This window comes from Silurus aristotelis (assembly GCF_946808225.1).
Source record: "Silurus aristotelis genome assembly, chromosome: 1".
NCBI lineage: Eukaryota > Metazoa > Chordata > Actinopteri > Siluriformes > Siluridae > Silurus > Silurus aristotelis.
In genome coordinates this window covers 18,034,072-18,051,783 of record NC_139574.1, presented here as the reverse complement: position 1 = coordinate 18,051,783, position 17,712 = coordinate 18,034,072, and the positions used below count along the sequence as shown (strand labels likewise).

The window sequence follows — 17,712 nt, the reverse complement described above, 5'->3', positions numbered from 1 at the left end:
TATATTTTAGGCCTTAAAAAGTCTTAAAGTTGCTGTTTTAGGACTTAAATCATTTTTAACAGGTTTTTAACAATTTTCTGAAGTCCATAAAACGCTACCTCTAAATGCTTGGAAAGCTTTCATAGCACTTAAGAATGTTTTTTTGTTGTTCTTCTTCTTCTTTCTTTCGCTGATCCAAATCTTATTGGCGCAAATCTCTCTTGATTTATACTACCGACGTAAAAACTATTTTATTTTTCAGCTATGGGAAAGTGCAAGTTTAGCGATACTAAAAATTTATTTGGGACTTGTTTAATGCACAGTGGCTGACAACAATTTGTTTGTGTATGTTCTCGATGTCATGATTTAGGTATTAAAGTTCATTCTTAATGGAGTTAAAAGTGTCTTTAAAAGTGTTCAATTTGACTTGGTGAAACCTGCAGAAACACTGAATTGTTTTAAGGCTCGCTCTGGCTTTTTTCTGATGTTTATCTAAAGACAACTATGTGAATAAAAGATTTATGATTAGGGCAAATTGCTGTTTTTTTTAATACCCTTACCTATAGGGGAGTGGTAGCTCAGTGATTAAGGTGCTGGGTTACTGATCGGAAGGTCGTGGGTTCAACTGCTGATTTCCTGAAAATATCAAACACAAGAGAATTGTGTGAGAAACAAAACTGATTGAGTAAGTGATGGATCTGTAGCAGGAAACGTCTCGGTCATAAAAGCGGTCAGAGAGAAATAGCCAGATTAGTTCGAGCTCTTGCAACTCCTCATTATTACAACGGTGGAGAGTAGAAAAGCACCTCAACATGCAAAAAGCGTCCAAGTCCACCGGAGTGGCACCTGATGTGATATGTGTTTAGATCAATTATTTATTTTTTACAGCTCTGGTTGTAAAGAGTTCTTATTAGACTTACTATAGACATCTAGTTTAGTCATTCTCCTCTAAACAACTGTGTCACGATTAAAGATCACACTTTTTCATCATTCTGATTTGTGTTGTGAACATTAACTGAAGCTCTCGCTCTGTGTGTGTGTGATTTGCTGTACATGCCACTGATTATATAATTGCATGAATGTGTTGTATGCACAGTTGTACAGTGTTCCTGATAAAGTAAATGGTGAAAGTATATTCCTCTGGCATTTAATCTTCATGTGGGTATAATGGGCAGCATTGCTGTCTCACTGCTCCAGGGTCCCTAATTCAAACTTGAGCTCGGGTTTCTTCATGTCAGGAGTTTAGCATGTTCTCCCTGTGCATGCTGAGGCTTTCCTTACAACTCCCAGGGTGTGTGTGTGTGTGTGTGTGTGTGTGAGTGTGTGCACGCTTTTACCAAGCATTCCTGGGATTCACATTGACCCTGAATGGGATAAAGCAGTGGCTGCTGCTGCTGAATAAATGTGAATGAATTGCTCCATTCAGGTGATCTCGATCACCATCATTAAAATAAATAAAAACAGTCCCATTCAATAACCATCACAAGATTTTACAGTGCAAAGACATTATACACGTATACAATTCGAACAAACAAGGTCACTGTTAGGAAACAGATGGACCCACTGTATGTGATGCCACGTGTACCTACTCGATGTAAATCACGAACCGTGGCAGGTTACATATAGACCAACATTTGAGCTACTCGTAGACACACATGAACACTACTCAAAGCTCGCTTCAGCGCTACATGCTAGCCACTGCTGCAGAATGTCACTCAGGAACCGAAGTGCAAGCTCTCTGGCACGTGTATGAATGGAGGTGCTTGTCAGCTTGGCATAGGTGACCGAGTGGATAAATTGACTTTGGTGTGAGTATGCTTCCCACTTAGCAGGGCCTCAGACTGCCCAGCAGGGTGGAGTGTTTGCGGTTGGAAGCTGGCTCACATCCTGTAGCCTGTTCTTGTTTTTTTGTATACGGTTGAGCAGTGCTGCATGTTCACCCTCTGCTACCCCTTGTGTTTTGTAAAAAACGAACTGTGGGTCGAGGCTGTGGGTCGAGGTCTGTTTATGGAACAGATTGAATTAACACTTTCATTAGAAAAAGTCACAGTGTCTCGTGGCCTCCACTTCACCTGCCTTTTGGCACTAAAGCTTTAGTTCTCCATCTTGGGGAGACAACTTCATGCATAGTCTTTCCAATCAGTCTTGATTTGTGAAATATTAAATAACGATTAATACAGTATCTGTATTAAATAGTATGTGTATTATTGTTTAATTAATAAATGGGCATTGGTATTAAAATACAGGCTTCACTCGAATTCTAGCTTCTCTCCAGCCTATTTTAATATTCAGCTGCAGCCCAGCATGTGAATTAATCCAGGCTTACAATAGCAGTGTCAGAGTGGCTATTTATAATAAATATTTGTTAATTTTTTTAGCTAAATGAATACTAAATGTATCAGTATCCATGCTATATTTTGCAGGGAATCATTCAAACTGTGTAAGATGCTCTGGCATCATTTCACATCCAAACGTTTTGGTTTTTTGGATTCTACAAACTTTGTGTTCATATGCTAATAATATACTACACTACACAACCAGAGCATGTTTATCATATTTACATATACTTAAATGTTATATTTACTAAGCCAGTGCAAAAAACCTCAGAAGAGTGCGCTTCACGCCTCAACATGCCTGGGCCGAGTTGCTTTTGGTGTAAAATGATGGTAATATGTGAAATCCAGTATGTTTTCCCGAATTAACCGCAATAATGCAACTGTGCAGACACTTACATGCATCACATCAAAGTAGCAGTGTAGGTATGACGTAAGAGACGAGATCCTTGTGATCCATAATTGTGTTTATTTTTAGCATTAAATAAAATCACACACATTATTCCTTGTATTTGGTGATTATACACAATAATGCACAGTTGTAGATGTTGGGGCTTTTTTTTTTTTTTAGTGGAAGTGATAGTAAGAATGTGGGGCCTTTTAAAACAGGGTCACTGGCCCAAGAAGATTGAGAAGCTCAGCCCTAGAGTTACCATAACTATAACTATTACCATTACCATGCCACTACTATGGCATCATGGAAATAAAGCCTGCTGTTCTGCTCCAGTTCTTCCAGTTCTGGCCAACTATTCATTGTCAGAACTTCATATGTCCTTTTAGAGTGTAGCTTTGAAAAGATCTTTAGATCGTCTCAGTATGGTTTTTTAGAGCAAGCAGGAATTCCTTTAAACATTCAACCCACACTGTTTGAAAGCAGACTTGCTGCCACGCCCCCTCACTTCATGCACTTTCTTGTATCATGTCAACTACCTGCCTCTGTGACCACTTCCTAGACATGTAGGTCACATCTTTGTTGAGATGAAAGAAAATTGTAGCAGAAGAAAGAATGTTGTAGCATTGCTGCTTTGTGGTTTCCTTTGAGTTTCATCTGCCACACAGTGACGGGTAAATATAGGCGTAAAGAGATCCGTGGGTGGTTTCTAAATTTGGAACTTCCTTTTTCTATAAATATCTTCCTCTAGAGTATGACACATCACACTTTTTTTTCTAACCTTCTCACTTTCGCCACATATACACAGAGTCTTATGATGACCGTCATGGTGGTTGTTAGTTTCTGTTTGACTTTCATACCAAACATGGTTTCTTTTTTTTTCCCTCATCTCTTTCAAGCTCTTTCTACTCTCTATGCTCTCATATGATTTCTCCATCTGGCTCTTCAGCTTAGCCTCATTATTTTCCCAGTCAGAGCTTTTCTTGGCCTTTACAATCAATAGGTCATCAGAGGAGAGATATTTTTCTTTCTTTCCCCCGAATAAAAATTTTGACTTAATATGAACTCTTACTGGCTTGTGCTTGAGTTGTGGCTGCACAGATGATTTATTGGGATACTACTCTATTCCACTAATGTTCAGAAATCAAATTCATTCTTACTGTACTATACTCTGTGGTTCTCCAGAGGTGTAAGTAGTCAAATGAATGAGACTGACGGTTTCAACCTGCCTGGAGTCCAAACTCTGAATGAACCATACTATTGTCAAACACAACTGTAATAAAAAAAAAAAATATATATATATATATATATATATATATATATATATATATATATATATATATATATATATATATATATATATATGTGTATGTATGTATATACATATGTATGTGTGTGTGTATATTATGTATATATATATATATATATATATATATATATATATATATATATATAACAATATTTGTATTATTTTATTGTATACAATTGCCCTGCCCTACCCTGGAGAGTCTAAGAGAATAAGACTGGGATTTAATGCAATGCAGGGAGTTCACAGAAGGGAGGTGTGCCAGAGGTTTATGGGATCAGATGTCTGGTCCAAAGAAGAAATGTATTGATCTCCTATAAAAGAAAACAAAGGACTCGCATCGAGAAGTCCATTAGAAGGCGGCTCAGTGAAGCTTACTGTATGAGCAGGGGTGTATCTCTGCATGGCAATTTACTCACCATGTTATAAATGTTCTTTCTGGACTTTTTTGCTGTGCCGAATGGAAAATTTCAAGTTTCAGAATTGGAGTAAGTCAGCAGGATGAGCCTTTGTCCTGATATGTCAGTCACCTGATGAACAATGTGATCTGAATGCAGAATTGAGCTGAGGAAGAGTGATTTTTTTTTTTTTTTTTTTTAAGGCCTACTTCTGTTACTCCTCTAGACCATATCACTCTCCTCTTCTGTGCTTACACACATGAAATCCCAATGTAAATGTTTTTCTAAGAAAGCTCCCTTTTTACCTTTAACACTTTTTACAGACCTCTGGGTTTTCTGGAAAACCAGCACAAAAATATATTCCATCTGTGTGCCTGTCTGAGTCCAAGACCAATAATTTAGTCTAAATTACAGTTCAGCATCCTGCCAAAACAACATAAACGTCCCTCATAAAATTTGATATGAACATTTGGCAAGCCAACCCCTCCCCCCACCCCACCCTTTCAGAGAATGCATAACCACGTTAGAAGCCCAACAATGGTATCAGAACATTTAATAACTAGTTACAAATCATTCTGTTGCCACACAATGAGAAGTGATCACTGAGAAGTGTCCTGTTGTTGTGAAGAAAAGAGGTCATAAGTGAACTTGTTGTTGGCTTGAATGCTGGAGATGGAGTGTGGTGGGTCAGTTTCAATTCTCTTGCCCACAATAAAAGGGAGTGTGAATAGGTTATGCAGCTTGCTACCTCTTCAGGTGTTGATATTTATTCAGTCAGGATGGGGTCTATTTTTGCTTTCCGCACCGCCACCCTCAGACCACGCATTTCGAGTGAGACTGTGTGGCGACGTGAGAGGAGACAAAGGACTCCTGTATCTCGTGGGCTCTGAAAACAAGCCCCCAACACACCCTCTGTCAGGGAACACAAGCAGTACAGAGACTAAGCTATTGTATAAAGGATGGGAGAATGTGCAACCCTGCTTGCCTCTGTAGTTAACACAACTATTAAACACCTCAACCCGCACACCTCCATTGCTTTGAGGATTAACCATTTTAAAAGCAATTTTTGCAATGTAGCTCATCATCTTGACAGGGTAGTGACTTTCTGACACTCCTGAGAGATTCGGTGCATTATGCATTAGCTCTTATGCAAGTGTTTCCTAATATATCCCAAACCAATTGACTGCGTTCGGCTCCACGGGCTCCTGTGTACGATTAGTGATGATTACAGTTACAACCTCAACGCAGGATAAAAACGTTATTTTTTTCAGGCCTGCTTGATAATGATACGCGCTCTCAATGATTAGCCTATTACCAATTTTCTATTCAGTTTGATAGGTTATCAAATATGAATTTATATGTTAGTGCCTATACGTTTTTTTTTCCCCCTAATGTGCAAGTAGCAACGTGGCAAGGAAAACCTCGCCGAAGGATATAGGAGGAAAAAACCTGGAGAGGAAACCAGACTCCAAAGGGAACCCATCTTCATCTGGGTGGCACTGAATGTCCATCCATTATACACCGATCAGGCATAACATTATAACCACCTGCCTAATATTGTGTTGGTCTTACTTTTGCTGCCCACAAAATTGTCGCCGGTTCACCACTGTTCCTTCCTTGGAACACTTTTGATAGACACTGACCACTGCAGACAGCAAACATCCCACAAGAGCTGCAGTATGGGAGATGCTCTGACCCAGTCGTCTAGACATCACAATTTGGCTCTTGTTAAACTCACTCACATTCTTACACTTGCCCATTTTTCCTGCTGCCAACACGTCAACTTTGAGGACAAAATGTTCACTTGCTGCCTGAAATATCCCACATACTAACAGGTGCCATGATGAAGAGATAATCAGTGTTATTCACTCACCAGTCATAACGTCATAATGTTATGAATGTTTGGTGTAGTTTTATCATCATTGAGGTGCGCTGTTCAGTAATGGATTCGTAATGCAGAACTGTTCATGCACATGCAGTTCTAATGCATGCAGTCCCAAGCTTTTGTAGCCTGTTGTAGTAGACTCTTTGTATTAATTACAAATCCAAATCCATCCAAAATGTTCAGTAACTTAATGGATCTTTAAATCACGTCAACCACAGTAGTTAGTAGTAGTAGTAGTAGAAGTATGGTTTTATTAGACTTCTCTTTAGGGCTGTAAAGATTCCTCGAATAACTCGAATAGTAATTTGATTACAAAAATTAATCGAGGCAAATAAATGCCTTGAGTCTTTGTTTATTCCATTACTGACGCACCGCCGCCTAAATTCTGGAGCGCTGTGGACAGGTAACACAGAAGACACTGCAGAATGAAAAATGGAGAAACGGGGAGAAAACGGTGAGGGGCGAGGCGAAGATTCAGGCCAAAGAAAACGGCGGAAAGTTTCCAAAGTTTGGGATCATTTCAAACTAAAACATAAAGAAAACACTGTACAGTGCGGTTACCGTTTTTAAAGTCATTTGAAATTAATTTTTATATTTTTATTTATAAACAGCGCCTTGTCTCGTCACAGTGGGCGTGTAGAGCAGGTAGTGGAGCACATTTTGGAAGCTGGCGATTAAGTCGGTGGAAAATTTCAAGCAGCTTTCTGGAGACACGAATACTACATCACGATACTGTGCGAAATTAATTAACTAAACACATACAACCAAACAAATTGTTTTGTATCACTACAATAACAATAAAGTCTCTAAGTCTAATGACTGAGAATAATTGAGCGAATTAAACAAATTATTTGCCATAACTTTTTCTACACGGCCACTGCGGAGGGACATTTTGAACTTAACTGTAAAAACTGTAACTGTATTTTGATGTAATATGGCAGTTAAATGCACTAAATAGGTTTCTTTTTTGTTCTGATATTCTTGTGTGTGTCTTCAACAATAAAAATATGCATTTTTCGAAAAAGGACAAACAAATGTGTTATTCTCTCTCTCATTTACTATTGCTCTTTAACAAAAAAAAAGTACTTTTTATCCAATTACTTAATGCAATATTAGTTAGAATATTCGATTACTAAAATAATTGATAGCAGCAGCTCTACTTCTCTACAGCTGTGACTAATTTCACTCACGTGTGTGAACCTGTCGACATTTTCTCTCACTTTTGCTAGTGTCTGCTACTGTTTGCTACGAGCAATAAAAACATGCAGTGTTTCAGTCTTTGAGATATTTTATAGGGTAACTTATAAATTAAAGGCTACTTTTATAAGGTACTGTAGGAAGATGCTGTAGATGCACTGTGTTTTGCTTTGATTACGGCCGTAAATCGTGTACGTCCAGATGTAATTTCATGTGTTTATTAGTGCAGCAATGTAAACTAGATTCCTGTTACATGGCCACAAAGTATTGAATATTGTTTAATGCACATAAGTAAAGGATTGTGAAAGAACGTCAGATCATCGGTTTTGTGAATAAAGGATTATATAAGCAATTTTAAGAATCCCTTAAAAGAAACTGAAGTCCTCAGGAGAGGCGACAGACTTTTAGAATATCACTGTTTTCTTAGGGAGGGAGCACTCCACAGCTGCATCATCTGGGGGACCATCTCAGACTGATGCCCTAACATCTGACTTTTCCAGTAGTCATTCAAACAGTTTTTTCTGTAGAGCAACCATTAGGTTTGTTTTTGGGTTTTTTTATTTTCAGTTTTGTTAGAAAAACTGCTTCAATGCTATTTCCTGCACTTATTTTGTTATCTAACTAATAAATATGTCTTGCACAATTTCACTGGAATTATCCCCTTATTTTGGCCAACAATAAAAGCCGGTCGTATCTTTTACGCCGTTTATTGCATTAACCATCTGTCACAAGATTCACGTGATGCATTTCCACAGTACATTTCTTGTAAGACAGCTGGAGTCAAAAGGCATCAGCACGGATGCAGAAAGCATTTATTGTTCGCTTCGTTACTGACGTCGCTTTTCTGAGATCTATTTAAGAGATTATCATATTGTGGGACAGTAAGACACCGTAGGCAACAGGTAGCCTACAGCGCTTCATACGATCTTTAATAGGCCGGGTGCTGAGGAATGGTCCAGCTAACATCTGTGTGCAAGCAGCTTCATACTGTCGCTCATGCCAACACAGCCTCTGTTGTCTTTTAGCAACCCCATCTCTTGTTGGAAAAACAGAAAACAAAGGTGACGGAAGTGCGAATTCCCCTGGCAGAAGAGTACAGTATGGCCGATGTGTGGTGTGTGCGGTCCCGGCAGGGTGATGCCGATGACCACAGAGATCGCATTCAGCCGCACACAATACGGTCACTGCCGCTAGGCGTGCACAATGGGGTGCACAATGTCCTGCACACAGCTGACTGTTATCACCAACAACACACTCTTTGAGCAGGATTGATAGAGATGGAGAAGTTGAGGGAGAGGAGAGAACCAGCGCGCACACAGAGAACAAAGCTCCTGAATATAAACATTTTGTGATGATGAGGGCCAAGTGTTTCATCTGAGAACACACAGCTTGTGATTTTCCACCAAAACTCGTTGTAGGGTCAACCAGTGGTCCAGCCGTGAACTCGAGCTACTCGGATAACACGACTCGACTCCACTTAGTCGCAAATGTGTCCAACACCACGCCAGCAACACACCAACGCCAAAATCGTATTTATATTATCATGTCATTAAGCTTAGGATGGAATGTAAGAGGCTTCAGATGAACTGTGAATTTAGTCTGAGTAATAATTTGGAGTTGGGATTATTTTATAAATGTTGACAGATCTAAGATATGAATTAACTTCAAATAAAAGTCTTACACAGTGGTGCAGCCGATCGCATTGCTGCCTCGCAGCTCCAGAGGCCATGGTTTAATCCTGAGCTCAGGTTACAGAGTTTCACATCCCTGTGTCTCCATGGGTTTTATTTAACTTCTCTAGTTTCCTTCCACCTCCCAGTATATCTGCAGATAGATTCTCTAAGATAAATTAGCTTCTAGGTGTGAACGAGTGTGCAAATGCGGTGGATTGGTGTACGCATCGTGGGTGTGTTCCCACCTCATTCCCTGTTTTGCATTCTGTGCATCTTTGAAGATAAATGTAAAAAGTATGTGCGTTTTATTTTTCTATCCATCTCTACGCACGGCCTAATCATTAGCTTGATCCAAGCTTTATCTAACAATGTCAGCGTTATGTTCATTCCTTCTCATTTTAGAACTTGTTTGGAAAATGTTTGGATATGTTTCCACTCCTCTTTTTATTTTTTTGTGAGTAAGCAGTTTGGAAATGTCTTTTGCTCTTTTCAGTTCAGTGGGAAATCCCCATCTGATTATGAATCCCCATCTGATGCATATTTTTAGAGTCTGTTTTCCAAAGAATGGAATTTCCTACATCAATCTATTCTATTTTAGTGTAGTTATTTTCAGTCACCCATGTTAATGTGCAGTAGCATAAAGGGGCTTCCAAGTGCGTTAAACACTGAATGAACTTCCTGTCTGTTGAGAAATCTTGCTGACGATGAGCACCTTTAACTGTTGATAAATATCTATTCGATCATGCTTCGCTGCCACACCTCCCTGCCATATCACCTGCCTCACTCAGAATTAACATGCCATCTTGCTTATAGAGTAAAAGGAGTCATTTATGCACTTAATGGATCTTGAATGTAGTAATTATAGGAATGGCGTATACCATTTATAACCATCAGCATTACAGGTATATAAGTAAAAGCACATTATTCATAATTTTATGTAACGTCAAAATTGCGGTAAAAAAAGTGATTCCATGGTATGTATTGCTGGAGATTTTAAGAACTGTTTGCTTATTATTATTATTAATATTATTATTAGTTTAAACTTTTGTTTTAAATTTGAATCACATACTGCATGTTTGTGTGTGTGGAGTGTGGAGTGTGGAGTGTGGAGTGTGGAGTGTGTCTGGCGTAGATGCATATGATATTACTGAAGGCATTCATTCAATGAAGACAATCTTATATGTTATAAGAATAACAATATAATATGGAATATAATATGTTATATATTATATATGTCATATTAAATAAATATGCAAAGCTGAATTAGAAATGAGTTTATTAGAGGGACAGCGCATGTAGGATGTTTTGGTGACAAGGTGAGGGAGGCGAGATTGAGATGGTTTGGACATGTTCAGAGGAGGGACATGGGGTATATTGGTAGGAGAATGCTGAGGATAGAGCCACCAGGAAGGAGGAAAAGAGGAAGACCAAGGAGGAGGTTTATGGATGTGGTGAGGGAAGACATGCAGGTAGTTGGTTTGAATGAGGCAGATGTAGAGGACAGAGGGGTATGGAGACTGATGATCCGCTGTGGTGACCACTAACTGGAGAAGTCGAAAGAAGAAGAAGAAGAAGAATGAATATGGCTCTTAGTTTGCAATGGACAGAAAGATGAAAGAATTTGCTTCGATTTGTTTTACATAGCACTTTTATTAATAGACCATATCACAAAGCAGCTTTCACAAAACTCCTGATGTAGATTTATATTTAGGTCCTTAATGAGCAAGCTGGAGACACTATTGGCAAGAAAACCTCCCGCAGATGACATGAGGAAGAAACCTCAAGAGGAACCAGAGTCAAAAGGGAATCCTTATTGATTTGTAATGATTACAGAGAGTAAAGGCAAGTGTTACTAAGCGTGTTGTTCAGTATGAGTGTTTCGCTGGAGTGCCGGATTGAGCGACAAAAACACACCGCAATGCTGTGTAAGAGCATTGCTTTCTTTCGATGTGTGTGTGTGTGTGTGTCCTTGTTTTACACCTTATTTTCCTCACTCACTCGCTCTCTTACTCTTTCTCTCGCTCCCCTCTCCTTTCCTCCTCACTTATTTCACAGAAATACACCCACTCAAATGCAAACATTCATATCCGCTGTATCACTTGGTGGCTCTCATTCATGCTGTAGCTGTGAAGAGCAGGAGGACTCAGGTGGAGGATTGCACTGCCTTCTGTCTCTCCTCTTGTGCACACTGTTGTGTTTGAACAGCTGACACAAAGCGGAATTACAAGACTGTGAGTACCGTAATGTATTTGAACTAAAGTGAAACGGAGGTGGTTTCTACACAGGGCAATCACGTGCACGTGGAATTACAGCTAAATGGGTTAGTAAGATTGTAGTCCATGACATAGCATTGCTTGGGTGAACCCTCAGTGCATGACTGCTTGATGTGAAGTCGCTGTGCTGTGTTCTATTAGATGACCGATCATTTATTGGTTGTGCAATATTTTTACGTTGCATCTTCAGCACACTTTTGGAAATGTATCTAGTACAACCAGGTGGAATGTTCTTACATTCTTCACGTTTCGAAACTGCAGGTATAATAACGGGAAACCTGTTGACGGAGTGATCCATCATCTGTTGACTATGTACGATTCGCGCAGTGTTTCTCGGCGTATTGTGCGCGAATCTTCGCTTCTCTCTCGATATTTCTCATGCGCTCTCCATCAGGGAAAAGACAGTTGAAGTGTGGTTAAAGGGCTCTTCTGTAAAGCAGAGAAAGACTTACTCATTAACACTGATTTGTTTCTAGAAGGTTAAGCGTGGAAAAGTGTAGAGAGGTGACCGTAAGGAGAAACTAAAGAGGCTTTGAAGCGCTGCTGGAGGATGACTAACCTTATCAAAGCGCTGTGCGGCGGCTGAGGAGGCGGCAATGCGAGTTCGTTAGGGTGCAGCGGGGTGTCTGATTCATACACGTTCTCACTGGCAGCGGTTACATTTCATTCACTTCCTGATGTGGGTAGATTCTTTCTCTCAGCGTCACACTCGAAAAAGGCAGGGAGCAGGCGATGACCGCGAAGAAAGTTGCTGTGGGCGGCTTGGCAGTGAAAGCAGCTTTAAATGTTCCAAAGAAAAAATGAATGAAACCGATAACGCTAGTAAATTAGAAGAATCCTTATCCTCCTTGAGTGTGTGTGTGTGTTCATGTGATCGTGTAAATTCACAGTTTGGCCAACACTAGAATGTGTTCCATTGTGGGTCTTTTTTATTATATACGTGTGTGTATATATATATATATATATATATACACACACACACACACACACACACACACACACACACACACACAAAAAATGCAGTAACTTCTTAGACAATGTGCTCAAAATTTAAAATATCTGTTCTTTGCCATAATGCACAGCTTGTTCTCAGAGAGCGAAATCAGGCTTTTTTTTCTTTCTTTGCATCTTATCTCTCAGGTTCATAGCATTGCAGGACTGCAGAAATTAGTTCATCAGCTTTTCTTTTTCTTGCTTATGTTCATTTGTCTGTCTGACCAATGATTTTCATTTGTGAGATATATTTTTGTCTGTACTTTAATTAGAGCTTGCTATCAGATTTATCATGCCTGGAACAAGTTAGCACAATGCAGGATGCAGCAGGGTGTGTTCAGTGACTATCCGTCTGAAGTCCTCGTTTTATGAGATCAGTCATAAGGGGCAAGTCTGTATTTTTGTTTCTCATTGTGTAATATTGGTTACAGTATGTGATACTGAGACCTTTTAGCTCAATGTAAATGAGTGTGTATGAACAGGTTTCAGACTGTGTGTGCTTTTAGTATAAATATTTTTACATTTGTGTTGGAACCTGGAAGTCTGGTCTGCATTTTGGTTACTAACCATTTTCAGTAAGGTCCTTCAGGGTGGTGATGTTTTTTTGCCCCAGGGTGGCATTGATGTCCCTGCCAGTATGGGCAGGTGGTGAGCTGTGCCTTTGACTCCCGTAGTGTGGCATTTAAAACGGTCGGCCAGTGCTGCCGGTTTATTTTGAATGAACATGTTGCACACTCTGCAAGGGGCAGGTGGGGTCATGAGACTGTGCCATTCACGTGCCGAGGCCAGTCTGATTGCCCACTTCCTGCTGCCAGCATGTTGCTGTATTCAGAGAGGATGCTGGGAGACAAATTTAGAGCTCCAACTCCCTCCATCTGCCAGGGCTAGCTGTAAGCCTGTCTCTATGGGAACCGCCGCCAGGCTGCCAGGAGTGATAATAGGAAGAGAGACCGTACAGTTTATATATACACCAATCAGCCATTAAAACATCCTGCCTAATATTGTATCCCCCTTGTGCCAATAAAGGAACCCTGATCCATTGAGGCATGGACTTCACAGATCCTTTTACATTGATCAGACTTGTTTGTCCAACACATGGACACAGATTGAATTGAGACAAGGGGGATTTAATGTTCCTCAAACCGTTTCTGAACAGTTTTTGGATTGTGCCTCAGGGCGCATTATTATGCTGGAAGTTGGTAATCTTGTTGTTGTGTTGGTCAGCAACAATTTTTAGGTATAGGTCATCCACATGAATGTCAGAAACTAAACAAAAGATTGCAAAGAGCATCACTTTCACCTCACAAGATCTCTACAGTTCAGGAGGGGCTCTAACCCAGCCGTATAGCCATCACAATTTGGTCTTTATCAACGTCACTCGGGGTCCTACAGTTGCCCATTTTTCCTGATTTCAACACATTAACTTTGAGAACTGTTCACAGTCTGCCTTAAACATGCCACAGTTTGACAGGTGCCATTGTAATGTGATAATGTTGTTCCCTTCAGTTGTCTGTGGATCTATGGCTGTTTGGTAAATTCTTCTTAATTCATTAAGAGTTTGGCTTCCAAGTAAAAATTAAAACGAGGACGGTGACGTTTTACGTTTCCATATAATCTTATTTTCTAATTCATATTATAAACTGAGTAACAGAATCCAAATCTATTTGCATAGGCAAGATGGTAATATCTATCTCGAAGCTACACTAGAGCTACAATATGCAGAATAAATTTCTATTCTCGGCTCTATTCTCCTTTACTGAATTGACAACAAAAAACGAAGGAATATTTAGAGAACACATTTTATATAAGCTTACATTAAAAAAAGGAAGCTTTGGCATATGAAAACTTTTTTTTTTTTCTAATAACAACAACATTTGAATGGTTTCAATTGGGTTCCTTTCTTAAACTTTCCTTGGCTGTCTGCCGGCAAAGTTCATGGTGGGTTTAAAAGCAGACTAAATAAAACCTAAATATACAGTACATCATGTTTAAAAAAGTCAAGCATGTGGCAGCATATGTCGAGTATATACAGGTCAAATGCTGTCAGTGTTCATATCAGAATGAGAGAACTGATTTTCTTTGTGTGTGAGATGTTTTTTTTTTTTCAAGCAACTGCTGATCTCCTGGGTTTTTCATGCCCAGCAGCCTCTAGAGCTTCCACAGATATGTGTGAAAAACACCCAGTGAGCAGCAGTTCTCTGGGTAGTTCCCTCAGTATGCCTTGTTAATGAGAGAGCTCTAAAGAGAATGATCATACTGGTTCGAGTTGACAGGAAGGCTACAGTACCTCTGATGTAAAATTGTGGTGGGCAGAAAAGCGTCACAGAATGCACAAAGTGAGCTGTATTATCTGTATTACTGTATTATCATTTTTGTCACAAGATTCTTGCTTAATCAGCTCAGTTTATGTAAGAAGTCTCTGTTACTCTTAGCACACCAATCTATTAATAGAATGATATTAATGAGTCAAACTGATTGATATTTAATAAAAGGACCATGAGCCCAAAAGCTTTTTTTTTAACTACTTCAAAAATCTTGCAAATAAGGACACAAGTGTTTTTGCAAGTTCAAGTCAGGAGTTTCTTCCACCATTTATTCCTCTCAAAATGTTGTGCGTGCTGGGGAACTCACACTGAACTGTATGTTCGCGCTAAGTAGATACACCAATCGGCAATCAAAACACCTTCAAAACAGAGCACGCTCCACCCTGATTGGGAAATGATGTTAAAGTGAAAATTTCCCCAAATGGAAATACTTCAGAAGAGTTCAGATATGCAAAATAAGATACTTCTGAACAGTAACAAATTACATTTACTTTGTTACTGTGCACCACAGCCCAGAATCTGTTACTTTAAAATAAATAGGAACTATGATAAACATTAAGTAGCACTGCCAGTTTTAGATGTGCGTAGTTTTTAAATTTTACCTTTTGTTTTTTTTTTATTGCGTATTTCTGTGATAAGTTTCTATGTGCCAGTTTCACTAAATTTGGAATTGAAAACAGGGTGTGTTATCAATATAGGTGCTCATCAGTGTACATGGATACAGTGCCAAAGTAGTAAATAGTTGTTGGAAAAATGTTTCATATAGATTTTGAGGTAATTGAAAAAAAAAATTGCCATGTTCTCATTAGCTTACACATTTTTTGCATATAGTTATAGATAAACTTATGTGCACAGTTATATAGTACACCGATCAGGCATAACATTATGATCACCTGCCTAATATTGTTTGTTTGATCCACACGGACCAGCCTTTGCTCCCTACGTGCATCAATAAGCCTCGGCTGCCCAATGACCCTGTCGCCGGTTCACCGCTGTTCCTTCTTTAGAACACTTTTGATAGACACTGACCACTGCAGACATCAAACATCCCACAAGAGCTGCAGTATGGGAGATGCTCTGACCCAGTCGTCTAGACGTCACAATTTGGCTCTTGTTAAACTCACTCACATTCTTACACTTGCTCATTTTTCCTGCTGCCAACACGTCAACTTATGAGGACAAAATGTTTACTTGCTGCCATGATGGAGTTAATCAGTGTTATTCACTCACCAGTCATAATGTTATAATATCATAATGTTAAGCTTATTTTGAATAGTATGGTTGGATATGAGCCCACTCCTTCCTCATCTAACAATCTACATACATTCCTGTGTGTGTGTGTGTGTGTGTGTGTGTGTGTGTGTGTGTGTGTGTGTGTGTGTGTGTGTGTGTGTGTGTGTGTGTGTGTGTGTGTGTGTGTGTGTATATCAAGGGGCAGGGAATCTCCTCACTAGGAGCACACACAACATTATTTGGTTGCTGTCTACACACACCTTTCCTTTGCTTTTGTTCTCTGTGTATTTTATTTTCTGTATGTTCTCCAACTTGTTGTCACAAACGAATAGCAGCTCAGGATTGTTAGGTTATAGACGATATCATTGCCATCTAATCGCGTAATCTACATTATTTTGGGACTAATGGGAGTTTTTCTGTTTCGCAGAATATTTGGAATATATATGGCTTGGTTAGCTTGATTATTTCCACAGGTCGTGCTGTACCTTAATTCACTTTCAACAGAATTATGTTTTAATAGAATGCTTTTTGACTGGCAATCATTTTGAAAGTGGTGCTTATTGTAAAACAAAAATTTGGAAATGTTTTGTAAATACAGTGTTAGGAGTACTTCCTAAATTTTTTGGTTTGTAAGTGCTTTATATAGGGTTAGAGTCTCAGCATGGTTGGAAGAGCATCAGTTGGAAGAGAGAAGCATATGGAATGTGGTTTTTTGTTACTTATTTTAAAAACAGTGTTGATGCACATTCAAATGAGGCTTACCCTGTGCATTTCTTTTTATTTTGATTATTTTGTCCCATAAACGTATCTAAAAGACCAGGAGTTATTTGTTTGTTTGTGAGTGTGATTAAAGCCTACTTCTCCTCTTGAAAAGCCTAAATAAAACCGTTGAAGATTGTAAAAAGGCTACGTCATGGTAAACACATTTCTACTATGTTTTTATTTGGCTAATAGGAATGGAACAGAAAAAAGAACATTTGTGTATACACTGAAAATGATCTGGGTTACAAAGCCATTCATGATACAGTTTTCGTATAGCAGATAGGGTTAAGGGTTACCTTTCTCATGCGCCCAGCAGTGGTAGCTTTACTACGTGAAATGCTTTTTTGTTCAGTTCAGTCCTAAAGAACTGCCAATCACTAGATGTGAAGCTATTGCTTCTAGGTAATAGAGGATTAACTAATTATTTACTTGTGAAATAAAATGCCATTGTTCATTTATGACTTAATGGCTTAGTGTCACACATCAGGGCTTTTAAACGATCCATAATCCTCATTGGCTTGAATCCACAGCACCATCTAATGGGCAACACTCAATAGGTCTGTTTCCTCTGGAGTTGTTTTAGGAGTTTATGTGGCTTTAATGGGTCTAATGTAATTTGCTACTAAGAAAGTTTACATTTGAACCCTTGTGCAAGAATGTTTTGCTATTCACCGTAGAACAAGTATTAGTGCTCAACATCAGGCACATAAGGTCAAACAGCCAATGTGTATCAGTGGTATGTTCCGTAATTATAGCGAAACACAGCTGTAAGACATGTTTTATTGTGTAAACTGTTGCGTGAAAGTTTTGTGAGCCAGATTCAGCAACTTTAAAAACACCAAAAGTAATTTATGTAATTTATTAAATAGTAATAGTAAGTTATTATGTAGTAATTAAATAGTAATATATAATAAATTCATTAATGGTAAATTAATTCAATAGTCATTAATAGTAATTTATTAAAT

General features: G+C 38.9%; 1 protein-coding gene across 2 annotated transcripts in view; it reads left to right on the top strand.

The window, feature by feature from the left end:
* hivep3b (HIVEP zinc finger 3b) overlaps window positions 1-17,712 on the top strand; it is a 55,617-nt gene that overhangs the window by 27,117 nt on the left and 10,788 nt on the right. Inside the window, exon 1 of one of the 2 annotated variants that reach the window (XM_083543535.1) lies at window positions 11,279-11,393. The exons of the other annotated variant lie outside the window; for it this stretch is intronic. The gene's annotated coding sequence lies outside the window, so the exon portion shown is untranslated. Of the gene's footprint in view, window positions 1-11,278; window positions 11,394-17,712 lie in introns of those variants that run through there. 2 annotated transcript variants of the gene reach the window in all.